The sequence below is a fragment of the Lagopus leucura genome, unplaced genomic scaffold, assembly GCF_019238085.1.
Source record: "Lagopus leucura isolate 7727_CA_CO unplaced genomic scaffold, USGS_WTPT01 Super-Scaffold_100001, whole genome shotgun sequence".
Classification (NCBI taxonomy): domain Eukaryota; kingdom Metazoa; phylum Chordata; class Aves; order Galliformes; family Phasianidae; genus Lagopus; species Lagopus leucura.
In genome coordinates, this window is record NW_024962262.1 from 45791579 (window position 1) to 45805150 (window position 13572).

Here is a 13572-nt window from a genome sequence, read left to right on the forward strand (position 1 = left end):
GACTGAGAGAGCTGGGACTATTCAGCCTGGAGAAGAGAAGGTTCTGAGAAGACCTGGGAGCAGTTGTTCAATATTTAAAGGGGGACTATTAGGGAGGAGAGTATAGACTCTTTAGCAGGATCTGTTGTGATAGTACAAGAGGAAACTGTTTCAAAATAAAAGAGGGAAAATTTAGACTTCATATAAAGAAAATATTCTTGACAATGTCAGGTGAGGCACTGAAACATTCTGCCCAGAGAAGTGGTGGTTACCCCATGCCTGGAGACATTCAAGTCCACACTGAATGGAGCTCTGAGCACCTGAACTATCTGTAGATGTCCCTGGTCATTGCAGGGGACATGTGGGAACCTGGTGTGTCTTGCATAATCCCAACACTCTAGAAGACCCCTTGTTTGTTCTGCAGTTATTTCTGAAACATAAAATCTGTTCTGGGCCAGACTCAAGCAGGGTTTCCTGCTGTGCAGAAAAGAGCCTGAAGTCCTTGCAACTCTGGACTATAACCACAACTTTGTTCACAGCATGTTAGCCAAAGTTTGCAGAGCTCATAGCTCTGAAGCTATGTTTCAGAGCATACTTGCAGTACACTGGACCCATGGGACTGTCCGCACAACAAAGGTGCTGGAAGCCTGGGAGACTTTCCAGCTAGGAAAAATATATTTCTATAAAATTTCCAATAGTGATTGACCAAAATGTCAATATCCTTGAGGAGTTCCGAACGCTGAACTTTTTTTTTTGTTTGTTTGAAAATCACAAAGATTTGAGGTTTGCACATTAATTTTCTTTCACATTTCTAGAGCTTTAATGGGTTTGGTCTAAAAATAAATACACAAAACATGCTGAAGCCAAATTTATAAATCATGCAAAGCAGGGAAGCCCTGACTTTTTGGCCTGCTCTGATTAACACGTTTCCACTGTTATTATTATTATTTTTTTTTCTCCTGTGAGGAATGCAATTCATTATTTTGTTAAAATTAGTCTCCTAGCTCAGTGTTCATCTATATTTTCCTTTTCTTTATTGTGTTATGATTTCTACTACCCACCTCAAGTAAATAATTCCATTATGGACTCTACTAATAATGATAGAATCAGTTTTGCTTTGTACCAGGCAGGGAGTACTGGGAATGCATTGGTTTTTATTAATGAACAATGCCAGAATTCCTTTGCAAACTCTGGAGAATTTGTTAGCATTATTAGAAACTCATTCATAGCCACGTATGAATCACTACATTTTTTCTATGCAAGAACATTTCACTCAGAGTAGAGTATTACACTTAATAACTGTGCCACTAGCAAACACCACCGCGCTCTACATTGCCTTCTATCTACTTCTGCTTGTCAGGCTATTCAGTAACTGCTTTTCCCTATTTGTGCTGACTTCTAAAATACATAGAGGAACTCAGCCAAGTAAGTTTGCATTCACTGCAAATAACGTCCATTATCCAGAACGTTATTCATCTCTTTTCAGATATCAGGGGAAATCATTGAAAGACACCTTTGGGATATCCATTCCTCAAAAACTTTTGAAAAAAGAAGATATGGTCCTAATTCTGAAGTCCTAGAAAGTCCCAGTGAGAAGTGTCCTCATGAGCTCAAGCAGAGCATCCTTTCTTATCCAATAGCAACAAAATCAAAATAACAAGAACAGCTACGCAAACCGTTCCATATTCATCCATCTATTCATGAGATCAAGTTAGAAATACACTCTTAACTCTTGTAGAAAACAGAAAATAGAAAAAAGAGATGACTCATCTCTCAGGCAGCCTGTATTATTGTTTTCAGCCTTTTACCCCCTTCACTTCTTTTGGAAAAGCCTTATACTAACAGTACTCTTAATTTAGACGTTTCTGTCATAAAGTTGCATCTAGGCAGGACAAATCTAGTCCTGTATGCTGCTCAATATGTAGGGTAAGTGGTATAAATAATGAAAGACCTGTTTTCCATCAAGAACTTGACATTTACAAAGTGAATGCATGACATATCTTGTCATGTATTATGAACTTTTTAAGTAAAGGCTCCAATGAGTGCACATTCAGGAATTATATTAGGAGTTTGGGTTTTACTTACCTAAATACATGAATTACCTGTAGCTGAACCCAAAGTCTTATTTGTTTTGTTTTAGCGTACTAGGAATATATGTTTGCTCAAAATAGCAAGTAATGTACTGTTCTGTAATTATTCTGGATTACTTACTTCCACAGCTACTTCTTTCACTGTGTAAGGAAGATCTCAACATCCCTGTTCCTCAGGGGAGCACTCTCTCCTAGTCCAGTGTTGCAGTGTTTGACACAATGAAACAGCTACTTACAAATGAGTCGCAAAATTATTTCTCGATTCAACAGTCCACCTTTGTTCCTACTTCAGGATAGTGATAATCATGAAATTCCATTGAAATCTAGGAATTGACTTACTACTAACTCCATACTACCTTCCTGCACTGAATTTGCGTGGAATTATTTTTCTATTTTAAAACAAATAGGATCATCTCTAGAAAGCTGCCTGGGCTTATTCGCCCGTCTGACTACTACCCCTTATTGGTAGTTCAGGTTGGCAGTGATGATACTGCCAAGAGAAGCCTAAGGGCAATCAAAAATGACTTCAAGGGTCTGGGGAGGGTACTGGATGGTGCGGGAATGCAAGTGGTCTTCTCTTCTATCCCTTCAGTGGCGGGGAAGGACTCTGAGAGGATCAAAAAAGCCCTCCTCATCAATAAATGGCTTAGAGGATGGTGCAGGCAGAAGAACTTTGTTTTTTTTGACCATGGGGCAATTTACTCAGCTCCTGGCATGACGGCTGCAGATGGAGCTCAACTGTCTACAAGGGGTAAAAGGATCCTAGCCCAGGAGCTGGCAGGCCTCATTGAAAGATCTTTAAACTAGGTAAGAAGGGGGAAGGGGACAAAATGAGGACTGCTGAGGTTCAGGTAGTTCAAGGTTCAAAAGTGAACTTGATGGGTGACGAGGGTGGAGTTCGAAGGGATGGAGTGTGGCAGGGGAATGCTGCCTCCCTGAAGTGTCTATACACTAATGCGCACAGTATGGGAAATAAACAGGAAGAGTTGGAGATCCGCGTGCGGTCACATGGCTATGATCTCATTGCGATCACAGAGACGTGGTGGGACAGCTCGCATGACTGGAATGTTGCCATGGAGGGCTATGTGCTTTTTAGGAAAGATCGGCCGGCAAGGCGGGGTGGTGGAGTTGCTCTTTATGTAAGAGAGCAGCTTGAATGTATTGAACTCCACCTGGGGGAGAGTGGTGTAGCAGTGGAGAGCTTGTGGGTAAGAATCAAGGGGCGGGCTGGTATGGCTGACACCGTTGTGGGTGTGTGCTACAGGCCCCCTGATCAGGAGGAGGAGGTTGATGAGGCCTTCCACAAACAGTTGGAAGCAGCGTCACGATCCCAGGTGCTAGTGCTTATGGGGGACTTCAATTATCCAGATATTTGCTGGAAAAGCAATGTGGCCAGGCATGCGCGGTCCAGACAGTTCCTGCAATGTGTTGAAGACAACTTCCTGATGCAGGTGGTTGAGGAATCGAAGAGGAGAGGGGTACTGCTGGACCTTATTCTCACTAATAGAGAAGGGCTTGTCAGGGAAGTAAAGGTCGGGGGCAGCTTGGGTTGTAGTGACCACGAGACGGTGGAGTTCAAGATCCTGAGTGGAAGAAGTAAAGCAAAAAGTAGGATTGCTATCCTGGACTTTAGGAGAGCCAACTTCGATCTCTTTCGGGGCCTACTTGGAGCTGTCTCATGGGCTAGGGTGTTGGAAGGCAAGGGGGCCTGTGAGAGCTGGTCAGCATTTAAGCAGCTCTTCTTCCAAGCTCAGGATCGGTGTGTCCCTGTGAGGAAGAAATCGGGAAAGGGTGGCAGGAAACCTGTGTGGATGAGCAAGGAGCTCGTGCACAAACTCAAAGGAAAGAAGAAGGCCCATGAAATGTGGAAAAAGGGTCTGACTACTTGGGAAGAATACAGGAATGTTGTTAGGGTCTGCAGGGATGCGAAAAGGAAGGCTAAAGCCCGCCTGGAATTAAATCTGGCAAAGGGGATAAAGGATAATAAAAAAGGTTTTTCCAAGTACATTAACAGTAAAAGGAAGACTACGGAGAATGTGGCTCCCCTGCTAAGTGACGGGGGTGTTCTGGTAACGGGGGTTGCTGAGAAGGCGGAGATACTGAATGCCTTCTTTGCTTCTGTTTTCAGTGAAAAAGCTCCCCCTCGGGAATCTGAGACCCTGGAGGTTAGTGAGAGGATCTGGGGAATGGAAGACCTCCCTTCTGTCAGGGAAGAGGTGGTCCGGGAGCACCTAGGCAACACCAATGTTCACAAATCCATGGGACCCGATGGAATTCATCCACGGGTGCTGAGGGAGCTGGCAGAGGTGATTGCTGAACCGCTTTCTGTCATCTTTGAGAAGTCTTGGAAGACGGGGGAGGTGCCTGAAGACTGGAAGATAGCCAACGTCACCCCGGTCTTCAAAAACGGCAAGAAGGAAGACCCAGGCAATTATAGGCCAGTCAGCCTCACCTCTGTCCCTGGAAAGGTGATGGAACAGCTTGTACTGGATGTCATCTCCAGACATCTGGAAGAAGAGGAGGTTATCAGGAGTAGTCAGCACGGGTTCACAAGGGGGAGGTCGTGCTTGACCAACCTGGTAGCCTTCTATGATGTTATCTCTGGCTGGGTGGATAGGGGGAGAGCAGTGGATGTAGTCTACCTTGATTTCAGCAAGGCATTTGATACTGTCTCCCACGACATCCTTATAACAAAGCTGAGGAAGTGTGGGATGGATGAGTGGACAGTGAGGTGGGTTGAGAACTGGCTGACTGGCAGAGCACAGAGGGTCGTTGTTGGTGGTGCAGAGTCCGGTTGGAGGCCTGTAACTAGCGGTGTTCCTCAGGGGTCTGTGCTGGGTCCGGTCTTGTTCAACATCTTCATCAATGACCTTGATGAGGGGATAATGGCCACCCTCAGCAAGTTTGCTGATGATACGAAGTTGGGAGGATTGGCTGACACACCTGAAGGCTGTGTTGCCATTCAGCAAGACCTGGATAGGCTGGAGAGCTGGGCAGTAAAAAACCGGATGAGGTTTAACAAAAGCAAGTGTAGAGTCTTGCATTTGGGGAGGAATAATTCCATGCACCAGTACAGGTTGGGGGATGACCTGCTGGAGGGGAGCTCTGCGGAAAGGGACCTGGGTGTCCTGGTGGATGACAGGTTGGCCATGAGCCAGCAGTGTGCCCTTGTGGCCAAAAAGGCCAATGGCTTACTGGGGTGCATTAAAATGAGCGTGGCCAGCAGGTCAAAGGAGGTGATCCTCCCCCTCTACTCTGCCCTGGTAAGACCTCATCTGGAGTACTGCGTCCAGTTCTGGGCTCCCCAGTACAAAAAAGACAGGGATCTCTTGGAAAGAGTCCAGCGGAGGGCCACGAAGATGGTGAAGGGCCTGGAGCATCTCCCCTATAAGGAAAGGCTGAGTGAACTGGGTCTGTTCAGCCTTGAGAAAAGGAGACTGAGAGGGGACCTGATCCAGGTCTATAAATATCTAAGGTGTGGGGGCAGAATGGCGAGGCCAGACTGTTTTCAGTGGTGAGTGGAGACAGGACAAGGGGAAACGGCTGGAAACTGCAGCATAGGAAGTTCCGCACAAACATGCGCAAGAACTTCTTTACAGTGAGGTGACGGAGCACTGGAACAGGCTGCCCAGGGAGGTGGTGGAGTCTCCTTCTCTGGGGATGTTCAAGACCTGCCTGGATGCCTACCTGTGCAACCTACTGTAGGGAACCTGCTTTGGCAGGGGGGTTGGACTCGATGATCTCTGGAGGTCCCTTCCAACCCCTACAATTCTGTGATTCTGTGATTCTGTGATCTATTTAATTTTGCAAAATGACTTTGTTCCTGTTTTTAAGTTTTTGTTACTAATGTTTATTGTAAATGCTAGTCAAGTAACTTCTTGCTTTTATAACAAAGTCTCAGGACTGTAACTACAGTCCTGAATAAGTTAGAAGGAACTGATTTGGAAAATCTGCATCTTGCGCAGCTCAGATGAGAATTTGAGGGCAGTATGAATTACAGAAAGATCACCATGTCAGGATTCCCTGCCTACTCCCTCCATTTCAAGGAAGTACAAATTTGTTGCTGGGCCATGTCAGCCACCGTTCATACAACCAGCATCACCCAAGGATATCTATGTGAGCAAAGATGATACTTAAGTCTTTTCCCTTCCCTTCTGCTCTCTCTTCCTGGTGTGGATTTCCCCCTCTGACTCATTAACTTGCAGAGGAAAAGTCAGGTTGGATTCTATTTAGCTTTGTAGTTTGTAATGGTTTAGCAAAAGCAGAGTTTGAGGGCTTCTAGTTTTAATTTATTCTTTTGATGCTCTGCAGATTATCTTTGTGAAAGATTGTGGTTGCTCACTATTAATACAAAATCTTAATAAATTCAACTGGTTAGACCAATTCAGGGGTAAGCAAAGTTTAAGTCATCCTTCATCAGCCTAGAGGCTCACAAGCATTGAAAACATTGTTTTTTTGTGTTTTTTTTTTTTTTTTTTTGCTTTTTTTTTTTTTTTTTTAATATCTGAGGTAATCCCAAGTCAGCCACTTAAAAGAATTAGCACTACCATATGCAAGATGCTCCTTCACATCATGGATACTCGCTTACCAAATTCTGCTTAAGTCCTTCAGATTTCTGTACTTGCAGTAGAAGCTGTAGAATTACTCCACAATGTAAACCATATTGATTGCAGGTGGCAATAGAAAAGGGAGGCTGTGATACAGTTTCTTTAAGAAGGGGCTGGGATTTGCTCTTTGTCAGAAACAGCTGATAACAGTCAGCTCTAACAGACCCATTACAGGGCACAGTGGGGCTTGCCAGCAATGCTGGTAGCTGGAATATGTATTCAAGAAAGAATAAAAATGATGGACAGAGGGAGACGAAAATGAAAGTATGAATCAGAAATAGTAGAGAGAGCACCAGTGTCAGATGAAGAGGTGGAGGAGGTGCTTTATGGTGGAACAGGGGGATGTTTCCTGAAGGATTCTGGTCTATGGAGCACCCATACTGCACAGAGGAAAAGTGCAGTGAGGAAGGAGTGGTGGAGACTGGATATTATGAGCCTTATTTCCCTTCTCCTACTCTAGAAGTTAGAAGTGGATAATAGAAGTTGAATATAAGGAGAATAAAGGTGTTGCTTTGATGTCTTTTGTTTGTTTTTCACTACCCAAATACATATGTACTGGCAATAAATTTTCCTCAAGCTAAATCTGTTTTGCTCACAATGATAATTAGTAAGCAGTCTCCCTGTCTTTATCTCAATCTAAAGATTTTTTATTCTCAGTTTTATTTCTCTCTGTCTTAGTGAGGTTTGGGGACTGAGTGAGCGGTTGGGTGGGAGTTTGGCTGTTTGCCACTGTCAATCCACCAAAAAAACCAAAACATTTTTCAAGTACAAGATCTGCTTTATTGTGGTCTGTAAAATCAGCTGAAATATGTTTTGTAGAGGGCAAGTTGTCAAATGTCTTTTGTTCTCTATATCGGGCTGGAGAAAAAGGCTTTTGTCCTGAAAAAAAAAAAAAAAGAAATAACAGCAGATAAATTTGCAAGTGATTTCAACTTCCTTCTTTTCTGTAATATGCTGCCAAATTGTCATCTTTGATTACTTCAGTTTCCATTCTGATAGCCTCTCTGACTCTAACTTCGTCTGAATTTTCTCACACACATTTCTTTTCCAGTTGTGGATGAACTCTTCCCGATTGTTTAAGAAACTTATATTTGATATTTTCTTTACTAAATGGTGTTATCATTTCACACCCTTTACCACAGAGTTTTCTTCCCTCTTTGTTCATTCAAAAATGTTGATGTTTATTTTTCTGCCCTTTGGGAAGCTCTTAGGGGGTACAGTCCGTTGCATTGGGCTTTTAATATTTTGTGTGCCTCTTAATAAATGCTTTTGCAAACTGTTCCAATAATCATAACACTTTGCATTGAAAGTACTTTCTGTAGCTACCCTCTCTAATTCTCATCCTGCTGGCAACCTTCAGACCAGGAAATTCAAATATGAATGGAAGAAATGAAAAAAATGTTTGTTGTTTATTTCAAGATTAAGTATATAGCAACATATTATAGTGTACTGATCAAAATAGAAAAGTATTTTGTGTGTATGTGTAACTTATTTATTTTCTTTCACCCAGGTCAATCTACTGCATTTTTCTCCAATAGCTGCCTTTCGTTCTCTCTCCTAAACATTGTCATTATCATATAATATCATTTAAAAAGTTATTAATTTGCCTCAAAGAGAGAGGAAAAGTCAACATGAATTTGGAAAAAGAAATAATAAATTTTTGCAGTGTCATGACTCGCAGAGACAGAACAGAAATATCAGTACTATATACAGATTAGCAGACCCATACAGTAAAATGTAAATGGGTTTAAATAATCTGAACTCAGTGAGAAACAAGACCATTTTTAAAAGGCAAATCAAACTGAAAATTATCTTTCCAAGAGACATCAAGAATCTGATCTGTAAAGCAAAAGAATTACATGGTATAATAACTTCAGTTGAGGTATATCCCAAGATTAAATAAATAAATAAATAAATGTTGATATTTTACTGTTGAAAGAGCTGATCTAATACGTGGCAGAGTCTTTCTTGTCCATGTTCATCACTTATGATCCTCCCTGGAAAATAGTTCCATACTTCTTATTTAGAATGTGGAGCGTGGAGGCTGGCTGAAATCCTACCGCATGAATGAATATGGGAATAAAACATTTCAAGTTAAACCAAGGACCCCTTGGGTTTTCTCATGTCTTTTTAGGGTGATTGTGTGCTTTTCTAAAATCAGTTTTATGTTATGACTTACTCCACCAAAGAATTAGCACTCGGCATATTGGATAACTTTTGGTCTGTTATTTTTCATGTTGTGTGTCAAAGTATTAGAACATGAACATTTTCAGATAAACTTTTTTTGTCACCTGTGTACCTATGTTTTTTGGAACATAACTCAAACATCCCGGACTGCCCAGTCTTCACATCTCAAGTAGGTACACTTTTTTCCTTCTTTGATGAACAAGCTGAATGAGATGCAGAATCTGATGATTTATTAAATGGTTCCATTGTTGGAAATCTTACAGCAGCTGGCCAACAGCTGCAGCATGTCCCAACAGTCAGTACCTCAACCTTCAATCTGTCAGATGGATTCCACTTTATTTACAACAGTGCTTGTGGTTTTCAGTGGAGTGATCCCAGAAAGTCCAGGCAGTTAGTTTTACAGGTCTAATACATTAAGTAATCCAGCAAAATCTTTCTAATAATGCTATCTATTTTTCTATATGAATGGGACTTTCTTCTTATTATTTGTGTGTGTGTGTGTGTGTGTGTGTATGTGTGTGTATGTGTGCGTCAGTGTGTTTTTCTTTAATTTTTGCTTTTCTTTTTTCCTTGTTTTAAGTTTCTAGAGGGGATAAATGCAGTCATCCAAAATGTTTTTGGATTAGCCTCCATTTAGAATTTATGAGCTTCTTCAACATATTCTTCTGGGCATGGATCTTATATTTTATTTCTTCTCAATATGTGCTCAAAATAAACAGGGTTCCAACAGAGGACCAGTTATACCCCATTCCAAATTACACCAAATTTACTGGAGTTGTGATTTCAGAAATGAAAGAAGGTTACTTGCTGTTTAGTCAGATTAGTGTTTAACTGGGTTTTGGTAAAGTAATCTGAGAATCTGAGGGGTAAAACAACGCTGACGTGAATTCATGTGAAGCCCTTAATCTGGGTATAGATACAATCAGTACTTCCAGGAATAAAACTTCTTTTATGAGAATGGATTTTTAGTTTGTCATGTAGATGCTGAATAATATGGACTCAAGCACATTCTCCTGTGGTAGGTCATTTTGTAGTCTCCTCCGTTGGCTCTGCTTCTTGTAGAGTTCAACATAACAATCATTGCTGATTAAGAAGATTTTTGTTCTTTTTTGGAGAGAAATTGTATCAGTCATATTATGCCTTGATTTTCCTTCATGTGCTGTATTTTGTATAAAAACATCTGGCAGTATATGGTGTCAGACACAGCTGATTGGCCTTTGAACACCACATCTGTGCACATATCATTTTCAAAAACAAATTCAGCAAGTTGAATGATGTTCAGTACTTAGCCAGGACATACTTTCTCAAGTGTAACTCAGCTTGCTTGGAGAGAAGATGATGTTCAGCCGCTGGTGACAGACAGTTTATAAATTACATCAGTGCTTTATCTTTAAAATGATATATTAAAGACATCGACTTGATGGGGTTTGGCTCTGGAGCATTATTCCCTCCTCTTAGAAGTGCTGCAGCACACTCTTGTAACAATTTCTTAGGGGCTGACTGTGGAGCTGAGCATAAGTTACACAATTGGATGAGCAAGACATTTATCACCATCCCAAATGTCGTCTCTGAAATAAGTCTGTACTTCAGGCAGATTCACTTTCAAGATGCCTATGATAGGACAGTCACTGGATCCAAAACTTTTCAGCTTGTCAACCGAGAAGTTTATCCTCTTCAAAATTTACAGCCTATACAGGAGCAGGTGCAGTTCAGGTGTCTCAAATACACATCCATTTCATGCTCAGGAAAACATTACTCATACTTTCTTATTCACATTTAGAAAAAAGTCTGCTAAAAAGGAACTGAGACTACTTGAATCATGAATTTGATCTAACTTTCCAAATGGTAATCCACAAAATCTTACCAGACCTTCTAGAAACTGCTGAAACTGAATATGTTTTGCATTATTCTATTTTAAGGCCAGAAGTGATCACCAGAGCCTAGACTGACATTCTGCGTAAGACAGGCCAAAAAATTTTAGAGTTGTCCAAACCACAAATCCCATCTTAAATCCATCAAACCTTTATATCTTTGACATGTAACAGAAAGATCACAAAGATATTTCCAGGTTGTCAATTTGTGGTTTTAAATCCAGGCCTTAGTTACTTAAGTAGTAATATAAGTTATTAGTGTTAAGATGAGGAGCTTTTTTGGAAGACTTTGTTGTGATGTGCCAAGATTGTTATTGTTTGCAGTGGAGAAAGGGAATGGAACCAACTATTTCCTCTAAGAACTCCACTTCAATAAAATAATCCTGAGGTTGAGCTTTGACGAATTGTTGTCACTCAGTTCTAACACACTTTTTCTTTACAAGTATACTTTTCTTTGTAAAGTATCACCATTAGGCATCTGATTCTGAAAGAGGAATAGGTGAAAATGCCTTTTGGCTTCAACCACAGTGGCCTGCTACTTTCCTGCACGAGAAAGGGGAAACGCAAAGAATGAGATATGCATATCACTTTACTTGAAAGTATATTTTCAAGCCTTTATTTTCCCCTAAATAGGATTTAAAAAAATCATAGAAGTCCGCAGATTCTAAAAAAGATAATGCCAGGTGTTTTGAGGGGAAGCTATGGGAACAGATGGTCTTACTGGAGGAAGTAAAACAAAAATTTCTATATGCTATATTTGAAACTCAGTGGAGAAGAACAGCTGACTCTGGAAGTTGGTGCCAGTATCTACCCTCTGATTTGAGCAAAGAACTTGACAGAAATGCAGAGTGAAAGCAATAGGGCTGTATTACTTATTTCCAAAAATCAGATTGATTGCAGGCACCACATTAATAATGCAGCCTTTACATGAAAGCTACACTATGACTTCATGTGCACCACCATACACAGCTTTGTTCCCAAGAATTGTATAACTCTATAAGCTTCCATATAGTGAACACATGTAATCTCCACTACTGGCACCAATTATGCTTGGCATTGTATCCAAACACCCACTTTGCACCAGGTCTGTCAGTATCAAAGCCATGAGGCTGGAACTTTTCCTATGCTCTGAAATAAATTTATTCAAATAACTCGTCAAAGTTGTAATTACGTGTAACTGTTATATCTGCATGCTTCTGCATGGGACTGGGTATCACTAGACAGTAAAAAGGTGTAATAATGGTAGTCCAACCACAGCAAAGCATATTATGCTGTTGTGTAGTGTAGATTCTGGTATACAGATGACACTCTATACCTCAGGAACTTTGGGTAACAGAATGCTGCCTTCTTGCAGTGTTGGTCTTCAGTTGAAAACAGTAACATATGTCTCCTTCTCAAACCTATGTGCTTTCAGCAATTTATACACATAAAATAAGTATGTATGCCATTTATATGTTTTAAACAAATATTCATATACATTATATTCATATTAGAAAAGAGAAGCCTTCAGCTTATAGAGGCAAACAGGTCTAGATCATATGTGAAGAAGATAACCCTTGGGTTTTAAGGGAAGGTTGAACGAGGAACAATGGTCTGAGGAGAACTGTTGTTGATTCACATAACTAACCAATACAATATTAACTTGTAGTCCACATGGTGAACTTTGTACTTCGCACAGATTTATGTAAGCCGTTGTGATGAAAACCATGGGGGTATTACTTGGGAGACAGTTTTGTTCTTCACAGGGAAGATCTCAAGGTTTATTTCTGCCTTTTGCCCTGACCAGTGTGGAACAGTTACATAACAGAACAGCCCCATCATTTACAACAGGGCTGAAAATATATCCTGTGTGAGGACAAGCACACATATTGGCTACTGGTTTTCACCCTGGAGCTTGTATCCCTAAATGATAACAAGCATGGAGTAAACATGAATATACATAAAGATATTTCCTCTTCTGTCTGAAAATATCTTCTTGAAATGCTCTTAGCAGATTCAACATTTAACCAGAATAGTTACACAAATTATTTTGTAAATTGTTCTGAAGAAGAATGAAAGCTGTCTAAGTAAGAATTGGAAAGCACATTGAGATATGTATTTCTGAATATAATTTTAAGGCATTCAGGCCTGCTGTGCATCTCTTTCATTGGTTCCTACACAAAAGTAGTCAATTATGTGAAATATTTAAACAAGAGACATTCTTGTTGAAAATTGTAACATCGTTTCCTTACAGCACCATTCTTTTATATTATCTTACTTTACTAGAAAGTGGAAATAAAACCATTCCTACTACAGTTATGTATCTGTGGTTAGTAAAGAGGTTTGCATTAGGAAAATGGACAAATGGATACAAGCTCTTTCAAATGCACACCTTTGTCAGATGCGTGTTATGGTCTGATTTACATGAAACTAGAGCCAAAATACCACCTTAACCCTCATGTCTTGTGTTACTCACCTCTCTTTCTTTGGTCAAAGTTTTCCACCACCACTCCTTTCTTAGAACTTATTGCTTCCATAAAGTTTTCCAAGTTTATTTCCTTAAATCTTGCCTCCCCCTGCTGGTTGTGCAAAAAAAGAATAAATAGAACACCTGCTGTCCCAAGTATAACTGATGTGAGAGAATCACCTTTAATAAGAAAGGATAGTCCCAGTCCTGAACCTAAAGCTCTATGGACAAATTTCAACATATGCATTGGAGGTTCTTGAACCTTCTCACATCTGCGTTGCTGCTTATTCTGACAAACCCAGATCAACACTTGTCTCAGAAATAATGTAGACAGAATACAATATTTTCCCTTCCCTTCCCTTCCCTTCCCTTCCCTTCCCTTCCCTTCCCTT